Genomic DNA, 22,488 nt, shown 5'->3' with positions numbered 1-22,488 from the left:
AGAGAGACGAGAAACGAGATAGCGAGATGTAAGAGAGAGCTTAGCAGATAAAGAAAGATGACAAACGAGAGAGAGAGAGATAGAGATGAGCTCATAGAGAGAGAGACGAGAAACGAGATAGCGACATGTAAGAGAGAGCTTAGCAGATAAAGAAAGATGACAAACGAGAGAGAGAGAGAGAGGGAGAGAGAGAGACGAGAAACGAGATAGAGAGAGGTAAGAGAGAGTATAGCAAGGAAAGCGATATGACAAACGATATAGAGAGAGATGAGCTCAGAGAGAGACACAAGAAATGAGATAGAGAGAGGTCAGAGAGAGCTTAGCAAGGAAAGAAAGATGATAAACGAGAAAGAGATGAACTGAGAGAAGGAGAGGCGAGACGAGCTAGAGAGGGATAAGAGAGAGTCTAGGTACAAGAGAGACGGAGAGCCAAGAAACGAGAAAGAGAGAGAAGGGAGATATATGAGCTAAGAGAGAGGAGAGACCAGAAACGAGATAGAGGAGACAATAGAGAGTTTAGCTGATAGATAGAGATATGAGAAATGAGAGAGATAAAAAAAGAGATACAGAGAGAGAAAGGAGAACAGAGAGAGAGATTGTAAGAGAGAGAAAAGGGAAGAAACAGAGAGAGAAGAGAAAGACGAGGGAGAAGAAATTAAGTGCCGACGGCGGAGGCACCAAAATATTCGTCCGTATCTTTTCGTCCATCATCCGAGGCCTCAGAACGGGACGTTTTTTTCGTCCAAGTGCAGAAAAACCATCTCCTCCTTTCGCTCTATGACGAAGTTTTTGCCCCGTCTTCGTCCGACCTCGCGGACGGGACGATATTTTCATCCTGGGACGAAAAACCGTCCCTTCCGCGTCCCCGCACTATTGTTCTATCGGGCGTCGGGGCGTAGATTGAGGTTCCAAGGTACCCCGTCGGTGGTCGAAGCCACTCTTTACTCCGAACAAGATAAAGTCCTGAACGCGCGGATAAACCGATTGTTTGAAATGCACTATTTGGGTCAACACAAAGTATGAATTTCCCAACACGGTGAGCTCGGGACAGGAGATTTAGTCTAAATTTCTTGTCCCGTCGTTTATTGTGGGACCCTGGAAGGGTGAGCCTGTTCCCTCAATTATTCGGCGTACAACACAAGCAAGAAGCCCAAAGTAGGCGCGCCTAGTAAGGTCGTTGGCCGACGTAGTTGCCGGGGGGACTGTAGTTGCAGGTGATAAGTATGGCTCCGCTGTTGCACCTGACGCGGGCGCAGCCGAGCCTCACAGAGTTACGCCAGACCACCTGAGTGTAGTGACCGCAGACTCTTCCCGGTGTGCAGGTATTTGTGGCGTAATTGTAGTCCTTGCGCTCGTTCACCCAGGACTGGACTGCCTCTCTGGCCGTCCACCTTGCCCGATCCCCAGAAGAGGTTCTCCCGTAGTTGCTTCCGGTGGAATGGACGAGCCTGCAGTCGGCGCGCCTCTGGTTGGCGTAGCTCTGGGCGTATGCCGCGACCTGTGCATCCCACACCATCGGACCCACCACTACGGCGGCTCGGGCCGCGTTGTGCGCAGCCAAGTAGTCCTGAGGGGTGTTTTGCGCTTGGACCGAGCATGCAGCGGCAAACGCAAGGACGCAGGCGGCCAGTGCAAGGGGAAGACGTCGAGCCGCCATTTTCTGGCCTTGCGTCTAAAGCGTGTGCTAGATCTTGGCTGCGATGTAGCTCTACTCAAGGGGAGAAAGGCTCTTTGATGGTTTTGTGGGCGCCGGAGGGGAATGTTTTATACTGGATCAGAGCGGCAAGGTTCTCGCGGACCAGGTCGTATGGAGTATAGCTAATATCTAAGACAAGACTGGTTCTTAGCCGCCGCGGAGCATTTAGATTGATTGTTCATCGCCATGGGCGTGGTGTTGCAATACGGAAAACTTGTATTTTAATTGCCAAGTGGCTGGGGCCAAGCTTTCAACGACCGGATATTCCACGAAACCAAAACTCGAACGGGCGACTTGTGAGGATAAGATTGTTTCGACTTGTGAGAACTGGCGACTCGAACTGGCGACCAGGTCGTATGGAGTATTTGACTTATTCTCTCGGCCCTTTTGGATGGATTGTTTCGCGGGCTGAGTCTACCAAGAGAATCGTCTCACCCGCGTTCATCAAAGGAGCGTCTTCTGCGAATGTAGGGGCAGCGCAGATATCTTTCCCGTGTGAAGGGAGGCGCAAATCACTGAACGCACCCTCTGTGTTTGTCAAGGTGATGAACAAAATTATGCCCCTGATTTTCTTACCAGCTCGTTGTGTTTAAGAAACTAATAAACTAATAACGAAGCTGTGTGGCTGGCCCCACGCCGGCTTGGACGAAGCCTCGAGCTCCTCAGCAAAGAAGCAACGGACGACTGGAGGAAAGTTCCCGCCGCCTCGCCGATGTAACTGCTGGAAAGTTCTTGTTACATTCTCTTCGCTTTCTGTGATTTCGTCAAATCAGCCTGCTACCGGACGTTCGTGGGCGTGACAACCACATTTCTTGCGGTCTGAGCCCGAAGCCGCCGTGACTGTAGGCTAGGAAAGCGGGCCATGTAGAATTCTGATTGTGATTGTTCCGTGTGATTGTTCCACGTCTAGTTTTGTTCGCGTCGCGACATGCAGAATTCTGAAATTTCATCAGCATGATGCCATACTTGTTCGTCTTCGCATGATGCCAGAGGACAGTAAATCACATCGCTTGGTTCCTTTTGTGTAATAGACCAAGGTGGTTCGGCAGCGATACGATGTTCGTGCGAAGTATGCAATGCGCTTGACGATCCTGTGTTTTGCTCAGAACGCGAGAGAGCTGGCTCCCGACGGAGTTCGAAGAGTATATCTCCCTATCCGTTTAAATGGACCGTCAGAAATTAGTGTTCCACGGGTCTTAGAGGAAACGCACGTTGAACAGTGTCTCAGATCGAAAGGAGATTATGTTTGGGATGTCGACTAAATCCAGTTAGAGCAGATTTAGCGTACCAACGTCGTATTTTTTTATTGAGCGATTAGACTTTGTTTGGTATGTCATCCCACCTGCATCGCAGAGATCCTTTGGTGTTTCAAATATTGAAAAGATTAAGCGAAGTCTAGTTTATAGACGTTTCAAGACGGTAAGTGTAGTTTCTTATTAAATACAATTAAGTGTAGTGTTCCATTGGTCCGCTTCATTGATCCAGGTTCATAGCTTGTAATACATATATAAGGGAAACATGCTGATGAATTTCAGAATTCTACATGTCGCGACGCGAACAAAACTAGACGTCCAAGTATTAGGAAAAATCGAGACACGATGCACAGATTTTACTTGTGAATTTATTAACGCCGACTTATCCTTGTTAATTTCGTGCGACCAACAAAACCCCCGTGCCTAACGGTTGTTATCCTTTCTGCCCTCTTAGCTGAATTATGCGGCGGCGTTATTCAGCCGACGAAATTGCCTCAATCCATGAAGAAGCGGCGCAAAGATCATTGTGGGATTGAAAAACGCGGTGTAGCGGGCGACAGAAAATCTATGAACCCTACGACTCGCGGCGAAGTCTTTAACCAAACGTTCAAAGCACACTTTGGCCGGACGGTAATTTTCAAAGGCGATGATGAATAAGCATGGATGGCCCCTTGAATTCTTGATTCTTGGACCCAACCTTTACCTTCGCCGGCAAAACGACACGCAAGAATGTGGTTGAGTTCCTCCTGCCTTTGGGTTAAACAGGTTGAGCCGCCGTAACTAGTTACCGTCTTAACTTGCCGTCGCGCCATTGAGCGCGCGGGAGAGAGACCGAGAGACAGATATAGAGCAAGCGAGAGCGAGAGAGAGAGAGAGAGACTGACACTCAAGCGAGCGACAGAGAGAGAGACAAAGAGAGAAAGAGAGCCAGAAAGAGAGAAAGAGAGAGCGAGAAAGAGAGAGAGAGAGAAAGAGAAAGAGACAGCGAGAGAAAGAGAAAGAGAGAGCGAGAGAGAGAGAGAAGGAGGGCGACTAAGAGAAAGAGAGAGAAGTAGAAACCAAGAGAAAGACGGAGACTCAAGAGCGACGGAGAGAGAGACTAGGAGAAAGAGAGAGAAAGAGAGAGACAGAGAGAAAAAGAGACTCAGGAGAGAGAGTAAGAGAGACTAGGATAAAGAGAGAGAAAGAGAGAGACGGAAAGGAAAAGAGACTCAGCGAGGGAGAGTAAGAGAGACTGGGGGAAAGAGAGAGAAGGGGAGACGGAAAGGAAAAGGGACTCAGCGAGGGAGAGAAAGAGAGACTAGGAGAAAGAGAGAGAAAGAGACTCAGCAGAGAGGGTAAGAGAGACTAGGAGAAAGAGAGAGAAGTAGAGACGAAGAGAAAGGCGGAGCGAAAGAGAGACTCATGAGAGAAAGTAAGAGAGACTAGGAGAAAGAGAGAGGAGGGACGAAGAGAAAGACGGAGAGAAAAAGAGACTCCGCGAGAGAGAGTAAGAGAGACTAGAAGAAAGAGAGAGAAGGAGGGACGAAGAGAAAGACGGAGAGAAAAAGAGACTCAGCAAGAGAGAGTAAGAGAGACCAGAAGAAAGAGGGAGAAGGACAGACGGAGGGAAAGATGGAGAGAAGAAGAGACTCAGCGAACGATAGTAAGAGAGAGTTTTGTTCTTAACAGGCTGTCCTTTCCCACTTATGATACGTGGGGACACCTGACTTGTGAACACACTTGATTTCTGTTCTTTAAAAATTATGAATTATATATAATAATAATCCTAACAAGTGTTTTTTTAAGAGAGGAGAAAGAGGGAGAAGGAGAGACGAACATAAAGACGGACAGAAAAAGAGACTCAGCGAGAGAGAGTAAGAGAGACGAGAAGGAGAGAGAATGACAGACGAAGGGAAAGACGGGGAGGAAAAGAGACAGCGAGAGAGAAGGAGAGACGAAGAGAAAGACGGAGAGAAAAAGAGACTTAGCGAAAGAGGGTAGGAGAGACTAGGAGAAAGAGAGGGAAAGACGGAGAGAAGGAGAGAGTACGAGAGAGAGAGAGACGCTTGGAGAAAGAGAGACAAGGAGAGACGAAAAGAAACGCGGGTTGAAACTCCGAGAAAGAGAGAGAGACGCCCAGAATGTTATTTATAGATATGCCCCTCCGCTTCTCTCTCCTCTATATTTTCCCAAGTAAAACCATAGGAAAAACGAAATTAATTGGATAAGACCCTTTAAACATTTCTTAAAATTCATTTTTTCTTGCAATAAATTCGGAAAACATTGAATAAAATTCAAGAAAAATCGAAAAGACTCGGTAATTTATCCACACATTATGAAAAATTAATTTTTGTTTCAAACTGCCAATTTGATTTAAAGATACCCAATCCAACCAGTAATAAAATCTATAAAATTCACAATATAACATAAAAGTTAGATTAACATCTTTATTGACTTGGAATAATGACTACCGTGTTACTAAAATACCATAAAAGGGATAAAAAAGAGCTAACTGCTTGGATTACTCGCTGAATTTACACTCACTTAATTTGAATTGGTACGACCTTCAAATAATGAAATAAACACTGAATCTACGAGAAAGAGAGGGAGAGAGACGGAGTGTAAAACGGAGAGAGACGACGACCGGGATATAGAGAGAGATACGAAGAGAAAAGCAGAGAGAGAGCGAGAGAGGGAGGGAGTAACTGTCTAAAGTTGATAGCAGTGAAGTGGTGATACAAACTCTCAAGGTTGGACGAGGAATGCATTGGAAAAATAAAATCAGGTCAGAGATCAGAACCATATTAAGGATTTGCAGCACTCCATCGGTCTCAACCCAAGCCGCTTTAAAGTAAACACCTCAAACGCATCAGAGCATGTCGGGTAATGGTCAGTGTCAATGACCGTATGGCTTTGCGTGTGCTATTGTAAGGTTTTGTTGGTTTAACCTAGTCCAGTGTTCCCTAGGCAGCCGTGAGAGGACGCTGTGATACTTGGCTGTGGAGGAGGGCCATTAATGGTACCTCATGACTAGCATATCCGGACTGCTTGGGTGACAAGGGGCGGCAACTAGGCACCCAATCAATCGCCATATCAGCATCAAAGGACCAAGAGGATTACGTAGCCAGGCGCAATACCAGCATTAGCAGCGCTATGGTTGCCAGGTAAAATTGAGTACGCATTTGCTATGAGAATTAGTGGCCAGGAGACAACACGTGTTCAGAGGTAGGATTATATCTATATGACGAGGATCAAATGTAGACAGGAAAGAATGAAACGGCTATGATTAAGTCATAGAAACTACGATTTTGTGTCTTCTATATATATTAGTTTATGTATACATCCCGAACTGTTTTAGATAAATTTTGTGGGTTAATGGAATCTATTCACTCCGTGGCCCTCACTCAGTTTCTCTCTGCTTCTCCGCTTATTTCTTAGTGTTCTTTAGCCAGTAATGCCTACTCTTTCACGGTATCAGTGCGCGGCAAGCGCCAAGAGGAATGGAGGAAAATCTTATGCTGCTGCTTCTTGTCGGTCTTTCGATTTCTGTAGCAAGATCTGTATGGCAGCCGTGGGAAACGTCCTATGGTAGCTTCTATTGGACCTATTGCTCAAATGAAGCTCAACAATGACGACTATCACAACAGGAACATCGCAATGTCACCTCTTCTCAACAGTGATGATAGAATGGGGTTATTTAAAGAGTTTCTTCGCCAATCTCAACCGCATTATCAAGCAAACACAATCGAGAATCCTACATTGAGGGAATGGTTGATAACATACAGACAGCTCCATGGACTATCTCAACGGACAATTATAGAGTGTCGCACAGCACAACAACGAGGCATAATCAACGAGACAGGATTCGATTGTGTTCACGGCCCCACAAGCGCCAAGAACTACCAAATGAGGCTTATATCGCGTTCACCTTGCTGAGTGAACACGAACCAACATACACTCAGCGCCAACAATTGGGAACTTGAAATTTGACAAAATTGTTGCCAACCTCAAAGCACACGATGCATTTCTTATGTTCCCGTGAGAAAGACAAAGCCCGTATCCACCTGCAGCCAACAATGGCCAAGCATTGATAGCTCAATCACCAAACTTTACCAATGAAGAGAGCACTGCCAGAACCGTGGATCTATTCAAAATATGTTTAATGAATTATTTTAAGGGTCCCAGCGCTACCTGCAGTAAAATCACTGGTACTCATCGCGTAAGTATGATTCCATATCGCTATTGGATCGTAACATTGTGATATTCAAATGCATGTCATCGGGCACCCCTAAAATACCGATGTATTAACTAACCTGATTAAGATTTGGAATCAAAGTATCAAGCACTTAGAAAAGTCTGTTACCGAAATACTTTCAGCGCCCATGCTAAGTGCAGTGCGATCACTGATACTCGCCGAGGAGTTTGATAATATATATTTAGCCTATCCAATTATTTTGGCATCGTTTAAGAATATCATGTAAATAACGATGGATAGAAAGCATTGTTTAATACTACCGATCATTGTACTGGGATCCTATCATAAGTCGCTTCTCTCATTGCCTGCCTTCGAAGACTTGCTTATACATCTCACATGGGTGTTAAAGAATATTGTCTATCTCGATGTACCGAAAGAAGCCAAAGGGCTGTGATTGGGTTGTCTCCACACAATTTTATTGGAGCATGTTGATATCTTTTAACTCCGACTGTGCTTTGTTAACCCAGTCCCGAACGATGCCATGGACGCGTGCGCATCAAGAGAACCACACCCGATGAAATCCTGAGAGCAGGAAATAGCAACATCAAAGAATCCTGATGCAATGTGAATAGCATTTCACATTTTATCCGTCCCATAAAGTCTTTATTTACTGAGTGGCGATAGCCTCTGCTCTATTATGACTTAGATTATATCCTGAGTGTCCATAGTTCTATGATTGTTGAACTGGGAAGTGCATGTCTCACTTACGAACAAATTTGTGAGACATAACTTTCTACTAAATGATAAATAAGTGGAAGGAGGAGAAATCGGTATGAGGTTGATATCCAGAATTGGCCCAGCACTTTTGATTGAATAGATGTTAATTTTGACCATATGAATCACATGTCATCATTTTTTATGTTATTGATCTTAAATTATAAATTTGATTATATTTGTGGGCTGATTGCCTGAAAATTCTTCTATTTGCCCTCGGATTTGTGGATCCTAAACGATTGGACTTCTGGACGGATGAAATACCCTGGATCACCTGCATTAAAATAATTTACTAGTTTCAATATCTTCCTACGGAAGGAACCATCCTTTGCACGCGTTTGCGTATTTTTCTCAAGCGGGCAGAGTAAGTGACCCCTTTTTGGCTTGCTGTAACCAAAATCGTTTTAATAAAACTCTTTATCTGTTTATTACGAGAAACACAATAAAATGCCTCCATACTGTTTTAATAAGACATGTAATTTATCATCATTTGGCAACCGTAATGATTCACATAAGGCATCCTACCATTGATTTGATCAATGGGTACACTAGTGAGAAAACACTAGTGAAGCTATCCATTAATATGACGAGTGCTTGGGGTTGTTGTATAATTTTAATGGTTCAAAATTTGGATCTGATAAATATTGGTTTCTATTTCAAAACATATATACTTTTGTATCAGAATAATTATAATTGCTTATCTTGTGATTTCCGGCGCTTATTGGATATGTGCATTCGTTTGGCGAGCCCTGGACTGTTCTCTCTATAGTTCCGGACTGTCCGGGACAGGATGAAGGTTGTCCCGTCCGTATACTTCAGCTTCATCCGAACCGTCTCGTCCGGGGATTCGTCCAAGGTGAATAATTTTCGTCCACGTCCGGGGTCAGATCGATTCTTCCCGTCGAGTTATAATTGGTTCGTCCCCCATCGGGGATGAAAAATAGTTCATGAGGCTGCGACTCCTGCTTTATCTTACCCTCCGCGTTAGGAGTCATGTGCCCTGCCCTGTCCGAGTTGTCTCCCTACCCCTCTCCCTCCTCCGCACCCTCCAGCCAACCGCCGGCCCCTTTCATCCCGTTCTCGTCGTCGAAGCCCGCTCCCCGACGAGGAATGAGATAGAGAGATGGAAGAGAGTGTTTGGCAAGGAGAGAGAGAGAGAGAGGTGAGCTGAGAGAGAGAGAGAGACGAGAACGACATATAAAGAGGTAAGAGACAGCTTAGCAACAAAAAAATATGAGGAACGAGAGAGAGAGAGATGAGCTGAAAGAGAGAGACTAGAAACGAGATAGAGAGAGGTAAGAGAGAGCTTAGCAAGGAAAGAGAGATGACAAACGAGAGAGAGATGAGCTGGGAGGAGATAGACGAGAAACGACATATAAAGAGGTAAGAGACAGCTTAGCAACAAAAAAATATGAGGAACGAGAGAGAGAGAGAGATGAGCTGAAAGAGAGAGACTGGAAACGAGATAGAGAGAGGTAAGAGAGAGCTTAGCAGGGAAAGAGAGATGACAAACGAGAGAGAGAGGAGGAGGGCGGGAGATAGGCGAGAAACGACATATAAAGAGAGAGAGAGAGAGCACGAGGGAGAGAGAGAGAGAGAGAGAGAGAGAGAGAGAGAGAGAGAGAGAGAGAGACGAGAAACGAGATAGAGAGAGAGAGAGAGAGAGAGAGAGAGAGAGAGAGAGAGACGAGAAACGAGAGAGAGAGAGGGAAGAGAGAGCGTCGCAGGAAAAGAAAGATGACAAACGAGAGAGAGAGATAGAGATGAGCTTATAGAGAGAGAGACGAGAAACGAGATAGCGAGATGTAAGAGAGAGCTTAGCAGATAAAGAAAGATGACAAACGAGAGAGAGAGATAGAGATGAGCTCATAGAGAGAGAGACGAGAAACGAGATAGCGACATGTAAGAGAGAGCTTAGCAGATAAAGAAAGATGACAAACGAGAGAGAGAGAGAGAGGGAGAGAGAGAGACGAGAAACGAGATAGAGAGAGGTAAGAGAGAGTATAGCAAGGAAAGCGATATGACAAACGATATAGAGAGAGATGAGCTCAGAGAGAGACACAAGAAATGAGATAGAGAGAGGTCAGAGAGAGCTTAGCAAGGAAAGAAAGATGATAAACGAGAAAGAGATGAACTGAGAGAAGGAGAGGCGAGACGAGCTAGAGAGGGATAAGAGAGAGTCTAGGTACAAGAGAGACGGAGAGCCAAGAAACGAGAAAGAGAGAGAAGGGAGATATATGAGCTAAGAGAGAGGGAGAGACCAGAAACGAGATAGAGGAGACAATAGAGAGTTTAGCTGATAGATAGAGATCTGAGAAATGAGAGAGATAAAAAGAGATACAGAGAGAGAAAGGGAGAACAGAGAGAGAGATTGTAAGAGAGAGAAAAGGAAGAAACAGAGAGAGAAGAGAAAGACGAGGGAGAAGAAATTAAGTGCCGACGGCGGAGGCACCAAAATATTCGTCCGTATCTTTTCGTCCATCATCCGAGGCCTCAGAACGGGACGTTTTTTTCGTCCAAGTGCAGAAAAACCATCTCCTCCTTTCGCTCTATGACGAAGTTTTGCCCCGTCTTCGTCCGACCTCGCGGACGGGACGATATTTTCATCCTGGGACGAAAAACCGTCCCTTCCGCGTCCCCGCACTATTGTTCTATCGGGCGTCGGGGCGTAGATTGAGGTTCCAAGGTACCCCGTCGGTGGTCGAAGCCACTCTTTACTCCGAACAAGATAAAGTCCTGAACGCGCGGATAAACCGATTGTTTGAAATGCACTATTTGGGTCAACACAAAGTATGAATTTCCCAACACGGTGAGCTCGGGACAGGAGATTTAGTCTAAATTTCTTGTCCCGTCGTTTATTGTGGGACCCTGGAAGGTGAGCCTGTTCCACAAATTATTCGGCGTACAACACAAGCAAGAAGCCCAAAGTAGGCGCGCCTAGTAAGGTCGTTGGCCGACGTAGTTGCCGGGGGGACTGTAGTTGCAGGTGATAAGTATGGCTCCGCTGTTGCACCTGACGCGGGCGCAGCCGAGCCTCACAGAGTTACGCCAGACCACCTGAGTGTAGTGACCGCAGACTCTTCCCGGTGTGCAGGTATTTGTGGCGTAATTGTAGTCCTTGCGCTCGTTCACCCAGGACTGGACTGCCTCTCTGGCCGTCCACCTTGCCCGATCCCCAGAAGAGGTTCTCCCCGTAGTTGCTTCCGGTGGAATGGACGAGCCTGCAGTCGGCGCGCCTCTGGTTGGCGTAGCTCTGGGCGTATGCCGCGACCTGTGCATCCCACACCATCGGACCCACCCCTACGGCGGCTCGGGCCGCGTTGTGCGCAGCCAAGTAGTCCTGAGGGTGTTTTGCGCTTGGACCGAGCATGCAGCGGCAAACGCAAGGACGCAGGCGGCCAGTGCAAGGGAAGACGTCGAGCCGCCATTTTCTGGCCTTGCGTCTAAAGCGTGTGCTAGATCTTGGCTGCGATGTAGCTCTACTCAAGGAGAAAGGCTCTTTGATGGTTTTGTGGGCGCCGGAGGGGAATGTTTTATACTGGATCAGAGCGGCAAGGTTCTCGCGGACCAGGTCGTATGGAGTATAGCTAATATCTAAGACAAGACTGGTTCTTAGCCGCCGCGGAGCATTTAGATTGATTGTTCATCGCCATGGGCGTGGTGTTGCAATACGGAAAACTTGTATTTTAATTGCCAAGTGGCTGGGGCCAAGCTTTCAACGACCGGATATTCCACGAAACCAAAACTCGAACGGGCGACTTGTGAGGATAAGATTGTTTCGACTTGTGAGAACTGGCGACTCGAACTGGCGACCAGGTCGTATGGAGTATTTGACTTATTCTCTCGGCCCTTTTGGATGGATTGTTTCGCGGGCTGAGTCTACCAAGAGAATCGTCTCACCCGCGTTCATCAAAGGAGCGTCTTCTGCGAATGTAGGGGCAGCGCAGATATCTTTCCCGTGTGAAGGAGGCGCAAATCACTGAACGCACCCTCTGTGTTTGTCAAGGTGATGAACAAAATTATGCCCCTGATTTTCTTACCAGCTCGTTGTGTTTAAGAAACTAATAAACTAATAACGAAGCTGTGTGGCTGGCCCCACGCCGGCTTGGACGAAGCCTCGAGCTCCTCAGCAAAGAAGCAACGGACGACTGGAGGAAAGTTCCCGCCGCCTCGCCGATGTAACTGCTGGAAAGTTCTTGTTACATTCTCTTCGCTTTCTGTGATTTCGTCAAATCAGCCTGCTACCGGACGTTCGTGGGCGTGACAACCACATTTCTTGCGGTCTGAGCCCGAAGCCGCCGTGACTGTAGGCTAGGAAAGCGGGCCATGTAGAATTCTGATTGTGATTGTTCCGTGTGATTGTTCCACGTCTAGTTTTGTTCGCGTCGCGACATGCAGAATTCTGAAATTTCATCAGCATGATGCCATACTTGTTCGTCTTCGCATGATGCCAGAGGACAGTAAATCACATCGCTTGGTTCCTTTTTGTGTAATAGACCAAGGTGGTTCGGCAGCGATACGATGTTCGTGCGAAGTATGCAATGCGCTTGACGATCCTGTGTTTTTGCTCAGAACGCGAGAGAGCTGGCTCCCGACGGAGTTCGAAGAGTATATCTCCCTATCCGTTTAAATGGACCGTCAGAAATTAGTGTTCCACGGGTCTTAGAGGAAACGCACGTTGAACAGTGTCTCAGATCGAAAGGAGATTATGTTTGGGATGTCGACTAAATCCAGTTAGAGCAGATTTAGCGTACCAACGTCGTATTTTTATTGAGCGATTAGACTTTGTTTGGTATGTCATCCCACCTGCATCGCAGAGATCCTTTGGTGTTTCAAATATTGAAAAGATTAAGCGAAGTCTAGTTTATAGACGTTTCAAGACGGTAAGTGTAGTTTCTTATTAAATACAATTAAGTGTAGTGTTCCATTGGTCCGCTTCATTGATCCAGGTTCATAGCTTGTAATACATATATAGGGAAACATGCTGATGAATTTCAGAATTCTACATGTCGCGACGCGAACAAAACTAGACGTCCAAGTATTAGGAAAAATCGAGACACGATGCACAGATTTTACTTGTGAATTTATTAACGCCGACTTATCCTTGTTAATTTCGTGCGACCAACAAAACCCCCGTGCCTAACGGTTGTTATCCTTTCTGCCCTCTTAGCTGAATTATGCGGCGGCGTTATTCAGCCGACGAAATTGCCTCAATCCATGAAGAAGCGGCGCAAAGATCATTGTGGGATTGAAAAACGCGGTGTAGCGGGCGACAGAAAATCTATGAACCCTACGACTCCGCGGCGAAGTCTTTAACCAAACGTTCAAAGCACACTTTGGCCGGACGGTAATTTTTCAAAGGCGATGATGAATAAGCATGGATGGCCCCTTGAATTCTTGATTCTTGGACCCAACCTTTACCTTCGCCGGCAAAACGACACGCAAGAATGTGGTTGAGTTCCTCCTGCCTTTGGGTTAAACAGGTTGAGCCGCCGTAACTAGTTACCGTCTTAACTTGCCGTCGCGCCATTGAGCGCGCGGGAGAGAGACCGAGAGACAGATATAGAGCAAGCGAGAGCGAGAGAGAGAGAGAGAGACTGACACTCAAGCGAGCGACAGAGAGAGAGAGAAAGAGAGAAAGAGAGCGAGAGAGAGAGAAAGAGAGAGCGAGAGAGAGAGAGCGAGAGAAAGAGAAAGAGAGAGAGAGAGAGAAAGAGAGAGCGAGAGAGAGAGAGAAAGAGAGGGCGACTAAGAGAAAGAGAGAGAAGTAGAAACCAAGAGAAAGACGGAGACTCGGCGAGCGACGGAGAGAGAGACTAGGATAAAGAGAGAGAAAGAGAGAGACGGAAAGGAAAAGAGACTCAGCGAGGGAGAGTAAGAGAGACTGGGGGAAAGAGAGAGAAGGGGAGACGGAAAGGAAAAGGGACTCAGCGAGGGAGAGAAAGAGAGACTAGGAGAAAGAGAGAGAAAGAGACTCAGCAGAGAGGGTAAGAGAGACTAGGAGAAAGAGAGAGAAGTAGAGACGAAGAGAAAGGCGGAGCGAAAGAGAGACTCGGCGAGAGAAAGTAAGAGAGACTAGGAGAAAGAGAGAGGAGGGACGAAGAGAAAGACGGAGAGAAAAAGAGACTCCGCGAGAGAGAGTAAGAGAGACTAGAAGAAAGAGAGAGAAGGAGGGACGAAGAGAAAGACGGAGAGAAAAAGAGACTCAGCAAGAGAGAGTAAGAGAGACTAGAAGAAAGAGAGAGAAGGAGGGACGAAGAGAAAGACGGAGAGAAAAAGAGACTCAGCAAGAGAGAGTAAGAGAGACCAGAAGAAAGAGGGAGAAGGACAGACGGAGGGAAAGATGGAGAGAAGAAGAGACTCAGCGAACGATAGTAAGAGAGAGTTTTGTTCTTAACAGGCTGTCCTTTCCCACTTATGATACGTGGGGACACCTGACTTGTGAACACACTTGATTTCTGTTCTTTAAAAATTATGAATTATATATAATAATAATCCTAACAAGTGTTTTTTTAAGAGAGGAGAAAGAGGGAGAAGGAGAGACGAACATAAAGACGGACAGAAAAAGAGACTCAGCGAGAGAGAGTAAGAGAGACGAGAAGGAGAGAGAATGACAGACGAAGGGAAAGACGGGGAGGAAAAGAGACAGCGAGAGAGAAGGAGAGACGAAGAGAAAGACGGAGAGAAAAAGAGACTTAGCGAAAGAGGGTAGGAGAGACTAGGAGAAAGAGAGGGAAAGACGGAGAGAAGGAGAGAGTACGAGAGAGAGAGAGACGCTTGGAGAAAGAGAGACAAGGAGAGACGAAAAGAAACGCGGGTTGAAACTCCGAGAAAGAGAGAGAGAGAGACGCCCAGAATGTTATTTATAGATATGCCCCTCCGCTTCTCTCTCCTCTATATTTTCCCAAGTAAAACCATAGGAAAAACGAAATTAATTGGATAAGACCCTTTAAACATTTCTTAAAATTCATTTTTTCTTGCAATAAATTCGGAAAACATTGAATAAAATTCAAGAAAAATCGAAAAGACTCGGTAATTTATCCACACGTTATGAAAAATTAATTTTGTTTTCGAAACTGCCAATTTGATTTAAAGATAGCTATTCCAACCAGTAATAAATTCTATAAAATTCACAAGATAACCTAAAAGTTAGATTGACATCTTTATTGACTTGGAATAATGATTAACGTGTTACTAAAATACCATAAAAGGGATAAAAAAGAGCTAACTGCTTGGATTACTCGCTGAATTTACACTCGCCGAATTTGAATTGGTACGACCCTTCAAATAATGAAATAAACACTGAATCTACGAGAAAGAGAGGAGAGAGAGAGACGGAGTGTAAAACGGAGAGAGACGACCGAGATATAGAGAGAGATACGAAGAGAAAAACAGAGAGAGAGCGAGAGAGGGAGAGAGTAACTGTCTAAAGTTGATAGCAGTGAAGTGGTAATACAAACTCTCAAGGTTGGACGAGGAATGCATTGGAAAAATAAAATCAGGTCAGAGATCAGAACCATATTAAGGATTTGCAGCACTCCATCGGGTCTCAACCCGGCCGCCTTAAAGTAAACACCTCAAACGCATCAGAGCATGTCGAAGTAATGGTCAGTGTCAATGACCGTATGGCTTTTGCGTGTGCTATTGTAAGGTTTTGTTGGTTTAACCTAGTCCAGTGTTCCCCTAGGCAGCCGTGTGAGAGGACGCTGTGATACTTGGCTGTGGAGGGAGGGCCATTAATGGTACCTCATGACTAGCATATCCGGACTGCTTGGGTGACAAGGGGCGGCAACTAGGCACCCAATCAATCGCCATATCAGCATCAAAGGACCAAGAGGATTACGTAGCCAGGCGCAATACCAGCATTAGCAGCGCTATGGTTGCCAGGTAAAATTGAGTACGATTGCTATGAGAATTAGTGGCCAGGAGACAACACGTGTTCAGAGGTAGGATTATATCTATATGACGAGGATCAAATGTAGACAGGAAAGAATGAAACGCTATGATTAAGTCATAGAAACTACGTATTTTGTGTCTTCTATATATATTAGTTTATGTATACATCCCGAACTGTTTTAGATAAATTTTGTGGGTTAATGGAATCTATTCACTCCGTGGCCCTCACTCAGTTTCTCTCTGCTTCTCCGCTTATTTCTTAGTGTTCTTTAGCCAGTAATGCCTACTCTTTCACGGTATCAGTGCGCGGCAAGCGTCAAGAGGAATGGAGGAAAATCTTATGCTGCTGCTTCTTGTCGGTCTTCGATTTCTGTAGCAAGATCTGTATGGCAGCCGTGGGAACGTCCTATGGTAGCATCTATTGGACCTATTGCTCAAATGAAGCTCAACAATGACGACTATCACAACAGGAACATCGCAATGTCACCTCTTCTCAACAGTGATGATAGAATGGGGTTATTTAAAGAGTTTCTTCGCCAATCTCAACCGCACATTATCAAGCAAACACAATCGAGAATCCTACATTGAGGGAATGGTTGATAACATACAGACAGCTCCATGGACTATCTCAACGGACAATTATAGAGTGTGTCGCACAGCACAACAACGAGGCATAATCAACGACAGGATTCGATTGTGTTCACGGCCCCACAAGCGCCGCAACTACCAAATGAGGCTTATATCGCGTTCACCTTGCTGAGTGAACACGAACCAACATACACTCAGCGCCAACAATTGGGAACTTGAAATTTGACAAAATTGTTGCCAACCTCAAAGCACACGATGCATTTCTTATGTTCCCCGTGAGAAAGACAAAGCCCCGTATCCACCTGCAGCCAACAATGGCCAAGCATTGATAGCTCAATCACCAAACTTTACCAATGAAGAGAGCACTGCCAGAACCGTGGATCTATTCAAAATATGTTTAATGAATTATTTTAAGGGTCCCAGCGCTACCTGCAGTAAAATCACTGGTACTCATCGCGTAAGTATGATTCCATATCGCTATTGGATCGTAACATTGTGATATTCAAATGCATGTCATCGGGCACCCCTAAAATACCGATGTATTAACTAACCTGATTAAGATTTCGGAATCAAAGTATCGAAGCACTTAGAAAAGTCTGTTACCGAAATACTTTCAGCGCGCCCATGCTAAGTGCAGTGCGATCACTGATACTCGTCGTAGGAGTTTGATAATATATATTTAGCCTATCCAATTATTTTGGCATCGTTTAAGAATATCATGTAAATAACGATGGATAGAAAGCATTGTTTAATACTACCGATCATTGTACTGGGATCCTATCATAAGTCGCTTCTCTCATTGCCTGCCTTCGAAGACTTGCTTATACATCTCACATGGGTGTTAAAGAATATTGTCTATCTCGATGTACCGAAAGAAGCCAAAGGGCTGTGATTGGGTTGTCTCCCACACAATTTTATTGGAGCATGTTGATATCTTTTAACTCCGACTGTGCTTTGTTAACCCAGTCCCGAACGATGCCATGGACGTTGTGCGCATCAAGAGAACCACACCCCCGATGAAATCCTGAGAGCAGGAAATAGCAACATCAAAGAATCCTGATGCAATGTGAATAGCATTTCACATTTTATCCGTCCCGCAAAGTCTTTATTTACTGAGTGGCGATAGCCTCTGCTCTATTATGACTTAGATTATATCCTGAGTGTCCATAGTTCTATGATTGTTGGAACTGGGAAGTGCATGTCTCACTTACGAACGCAAATTTGTGAGACATAACTTTCTACGAAATGATAAATAAGTGGAAGGAGGAGAAATCGGTATGAGGTTGATATCCAGAATTGGCCCAGCACTTTTGATTGGAATAGATGTTAATTTTGACCATATGAATCACATGTCATCATTTTTTATGTTATTGATCTTAAATTATAAATTTGATTATATTTGTGGGCTGATTGCCTGAAAATTCTTCTATTTGCCCTCGGATTTGTGGATCCTAAACGATTGGACTTCTGGACGGATGAAATACCCTGGATCACCTGCATTAAAATAATTTACTAGTTTCAATATCTTCCTACGGAAGGAACCATCCTTTGCACGCGTTTGCGTATTTTTCTCAAGCGGGCAGAGTAAGTGACCCCTTTTTGGCTTGCTGTAACCAAAATCGTTTTAATAAAACTCTTTATCTGTTTATTACGAGAAACACAATAAAATGCCTCCATACTGTTTTAATAAGACATGTAATTTATCATCATTTGGCAACCGTAATGATTCACATAAGGCATCCTACCATTGATTTGATCAATGGGTACACTAGTGAGAAAACACTAGTGAAGCTATCCATTAATATGACGAGTGCTTGGGGTTGTTGTATAATTTTAATGGTTCAAAATTTGGATCTGATAAATATTGGTTTCTATTTCAAAACATATATACTTTTGTATCAGAATAATTATAATTGCTTATCTTGTGATTTCCGGCGCTTATTGGATATGTGCATTCGTTTGGCGAGCCCTGGACTGTTCTCTCTATAGTTCCGGACTGTCCGGGACAGGATGAAGGTTGTCCCGTCCGTATACTTCAGCTTCATCCGAACCGTCTCGTCCGGGGATTCGTCCAAGGTGAATAATTTTCGTCCACGTCCGGGGTCAGATCGATTCTTCCCGTCGAGTTATAATTGGTTCGTCCCCCATCGGGGATGAAAAAATAGTTCATGAGGCTGCGACTCCTGCTTTATCTTACCCTCCGCGTTAGGAGTCATGTGCCCTGCCCTGTCCGAGTTGTCTCCTACCTCTCCCTCCTCCGCACCCTCCAGCCAACCGCCGCCGGCCCCTTTCATCCCGTTCTCGTCGTCGAAGCCCGCTCCCGACGAGGAATGAGATAGAGAGATGGAAGAGAGTGTTTGGCAAGGAGAGAGAGAGAGAGAGAGAGGTGAGCTGAGAGAGAGAGACGAGAAACGACATATAAAGAGGTAAGAGACAGCTTAGCAACAAAAAATATGAGGAACGAGAGAGAGAGAGAGATGAGCTGAAAGAGAGAGACTAGAAACGAGATAGAGAGAGGTAAGAGAGAGCTTAGCAAGGAAAGAGAGATGACAAACGAGAGAGAGATGAGCTGGGAGGGAGATAGACGAGAAACGACATATAAAGAGGTAAGAGAGAGCTTAGCACGTAAGGACGGAAGACAGACGAGAGGGGAAGACGCGTAGAGCTCGAGGGAGGGCGAGACAGAGAGAGAGAGAGAGAGAGAGAGAGAGAGAGAGAGAGAGAGAGAGAGAGAGAGAGAGAGAGAGAGAGAGAGAGAGACGAGAAACGAGATAGAGAGAGGTAAGAGAGAGCTTCGCAGGAAAAGAAAGATGACAAACGAGAGAGAGAGATAGAGATGAGCTTATAGAGAGAGAGACGAGAAACGAGATAGCGAGATGTAAGAGAGAGCTTAGCAGATAAAGAAAGATGACAAACGAGAGAGAGAGAGAGAGATGAGCTCAGAGAGAGGTAGAGGAGAAACGAGATAGCGACATGTAAGAGAGAGCTTAGCAGATAAAGAAAGATGACAAACGAGAGAGAGAGAGAGAGGGAGAGAGAGAGACGAGAAACGAGATAGAGAGAGGTAAGAGAGAGTATAGCAAGGAAAGCGATATGACAAACGATATAGAGAGAGATGAGCTCAGAGAGAGACACAAGAAATGAGATAGAGAGAGGTCAGAGAGAGCTTAGCAAGGAAAGAAAGATGATAAACGAGAAAGAGATGAACTGAGAGAAGGAGAGGCGAGACGAGCTAGAGAGGGATAAGAGAGAGTCTAGGTACAAGAGAGACGGAGAGCCAAGAAACGAGAAAGAGAGAGAAGGGAGATATATGAGCTAAGAGAGAGGGAGAGACCAGAAACGAGATAGAGGGAGACAATAGAGAGTTTAGCTGATAGATAGAGATATGAGAAATGAGAGAGATAAAAAAAGAGATACAGAGAGAGAAAGGGAGAACAGAGAGAGAGATTGTAAGAGAGAGAAAAGGGAAGAAACAGAGAGAGAAGAGAAAGACGAGGGAGAAGAAATTAAGTGCCGACGGCGGAGGCACCAAAATATTCGTCCGTATCTTTTCGTCCATCATCCGAGGCCTCAGAACGGGACGTTTTTTTCGTCCAAGTGCAGAAAAACCATCTCCTCCTTTCGCTCTATGACGAAGTTTTTGCCCCGTCTTCGTCCGACCTCGCGGACGGGACGATATTTTCATCCTGGGACGAAAAAACCGTCCCTTCCGCGTCCCCGCACTATTGTTCTATCGGGCGTCGGGGCGTAGATTGAGGTTCCAAGGTACCCCGTCGGTGGTCGAAGCCACTCTTTACTCCGAACAAGATAAAGTCCTGAACGCGCGGATAAACCGATTGTTTGAAATGCACTATTTGGGTCAACACAAAGTATGAATTTCCCAACACGGTGAGCTCGGGACAGGAGATTTAGTCTAAATTTCTTGTCCCGTCGTTTATTGTGGGACCCTGGAAGGGTGAGCCTGTTCCCTCAATTATTCGGCGTACAACACAAGCAAGAAGCCCAAAGTAGGCGCGCCTAGTAAGGTCGTTGGCCGACGTAGTTGCCGGGGGGACTGTAGTTGCAGGTGATAAGTATGGCTCCGCTGTTGCACCTGACGCGGGCGCAGCCGAGCCTCACAGAGTTACGCCAGACCACCTGAGTGTAGTGACCGCAGACTCTTCCCGGTGTGCAGGTATTTGTGGCGTAATTGTAGTCCTTGCGCTCGTTCACCCAGGACTGGACTGCCTCTCTGGCCGTCCACTCCTTGCCCGATCCCCAGAAGAGGTTCTCCCGTAGTTGCTTCCGGTGGAATGGACGAGCCTGCAGTCGGCGCGCCTCTGGTTGGCGTAGCTCTGGGCGTATGCCGCGACCTGTGCATCCCACACCATCGGACCCACCCCTACGGCGGCTCGGGCCGCGTTGTGCGCAGCCAAGTAGTCCTGAGGGTGTTTTGCGCTTGGACCGAGCATGCAGCGGCAAACGCAAGGACGCAGGCGGCCAGTGCAAGGGAAGACGTCGAGCCGCCATTTTCTGGCCTTGCGTCTAAAGCGTGTGCTAGATCTTGGCTGCGATGTAGCTCTACTCAAGGGGAGAAAGGCTCTTTGATGGTTTTGTGGGCGCCGGAGGGGAATGTTTTATACTGGATCAGAGCGGCAAGGTTCTCGCGGACCAGGTCGTATGGAGTATAGCTAATATCTAAGACAAGACTGGTTCTTAGCCGCCGCGGAGCATTTAGATTGATTGTTCATCGCCATGGGCGTGGTGTTGCAATACGGAAAACTTGTATTTTAATTGCCAAGTGGCTGGGGCCAAGCTTTCAACGACCGGATATTCCACGAAACCAAAACTCGAACGGGCGACTTGTGAGGATAAGATTGTTTCGACTTGTGAGAACTGGCGACTCGAACTGGCGACCAGGTCGTATGGAGTATTTGACTTATTCTCTCGGCCCTTTTGGATGGATTGTTTCGCGGGCTGAGTCTACCAAGAGAATCGTCTCACCCGCGTTCATCAAAGGAGCGTCTTCTGCGAATGTAGGGGCAGCGCAGATATCTTTCCCGTGTGAAGGAGGCGCAAATCACTGAACGCACCCTCTGTGTTTGTCAAGGTGATGAACAAAATTATGCCCCGATTTTCTTACCAGCTCGTTGTGTTTAAGAAACTAATAAACTAATAACGAAGCTGTGTGGCTGGCCCCACGCCGGCTTGGACGAAGCCTCGAGCTCCTCAGCAAAGAAGCAACGGACGACTGGAGAAAGTTCCCGCCGCCTCGCCGATGTAACTGCTGGAAAGTTCTTGTTACATTCTCTTCGCTTTCTGTGATTTCGTCAAATCAGCCTGCTACCGGACGTTCGTGGGCGTGACAACCACATTTCTTGCGGTCTGAGCCCGAAGCCGCCGTGACTGTAGGCTAGGAAAGCGGGCCATGTAGAATTCTGATTGTGATTGTTCCGTGTGATTGTTCCACGTCTAGTTTTGTTCGCGTCGCGACATGCAGAATTCTGAAATTTCATCAGCATGATGCCATACTTGTTCGTCGTCGCATGATGCCAGAGGACAGTAAATCACATCGCTTGGTTCCTTTTTGTGTAGTAGACCAAGGTGGTTCGGCAGCGATGCGATGTTCGTGCGAAGTATGCAATACGCTTGACGATCCTGGGTTGGGTGGTCAGAACGCGAGAGAGCTGGCTCCCGACGGAGTTCGAAGAGTATATCTCCCTATCCGTTTAAATGGACCGTCAGAAATTAGTGTTCCACGGGTCTTAGAGGAAACGCACGTTGAACAGTGTCTCAGATCGAAAGGAGATTATGTTTGGGATGTCGACTAAATCCAGTTAGAGCAGATTTAGCGTACCAACGTCGTATTTTTATTGAGCGATTAGACTTTGTTTGGTATGTCATCCCACCTGCATCGCAGAGATCCTTTGGTGTTTCAAATATTGAAAAGATTAAGCGAAGTCTAGTTTATAGACGTTTCAAGACGGTAAGTGTAGTTTCTTATTAAATACAATTAAGTGTAGTGTTCCATTGGTCCGCTTCATTGATCCAGGTTCATAGCTTGTAATACATATATAAGGGAAACATGCTGATGAATTTCAGAATTCTACATGTCGCGACGCGAA

At 45.9% G+C, this 22,488-nt stretch overlaps 3 pseudogenes; all 3 read right to left on the bottom strand.

The window, feature by feature from the left end:
* Nucleotides 1–978: 978 nt before the first annotated feature.
* Nucleotides 979–1,764, bottom strand: LOC144706611 (pathogenesis-related protein PR-1 type pseudogene; annotated as a pseudogene).
* Nucleotides 1,765–10,651: 8,887 nt separating this feature from the next.
* LOC144706603 (pathogenesis-related protein PR-1 type pseudogene) lies at nt 10,652–11,383 on the bottom strand (annotated as a pseudogene).
* An 8,831-nt stretch (nt 11,384–20,214) lies between these two features.
* Nucleotides 20,215–20,948, bottom strand: LOC144706593 (pathogenesis-related protein PR-1 type-like; annotated as a pseudogene).
* Nucleotides 20,949–22,488: the final 1,540 nt, after the last annotated feature.

The sequence above is a fragment of the Wolffia australiana genome, chromosome 1 (assembly GCF_029677425.1).
Source record: "Wolffia australiana isolate 7733 chromosome 1, ASM2967742v1".
NCBI classification, from domain to species: Eukaryota; Viridiplantae; Streptophyta; class Magnoliopsida; order Alismatales; family Araceae; genus Wolffia; species Wolffia australiana.
This window is presented reverse-complemented; position numbering and strand designations above follow the sequence as displayed.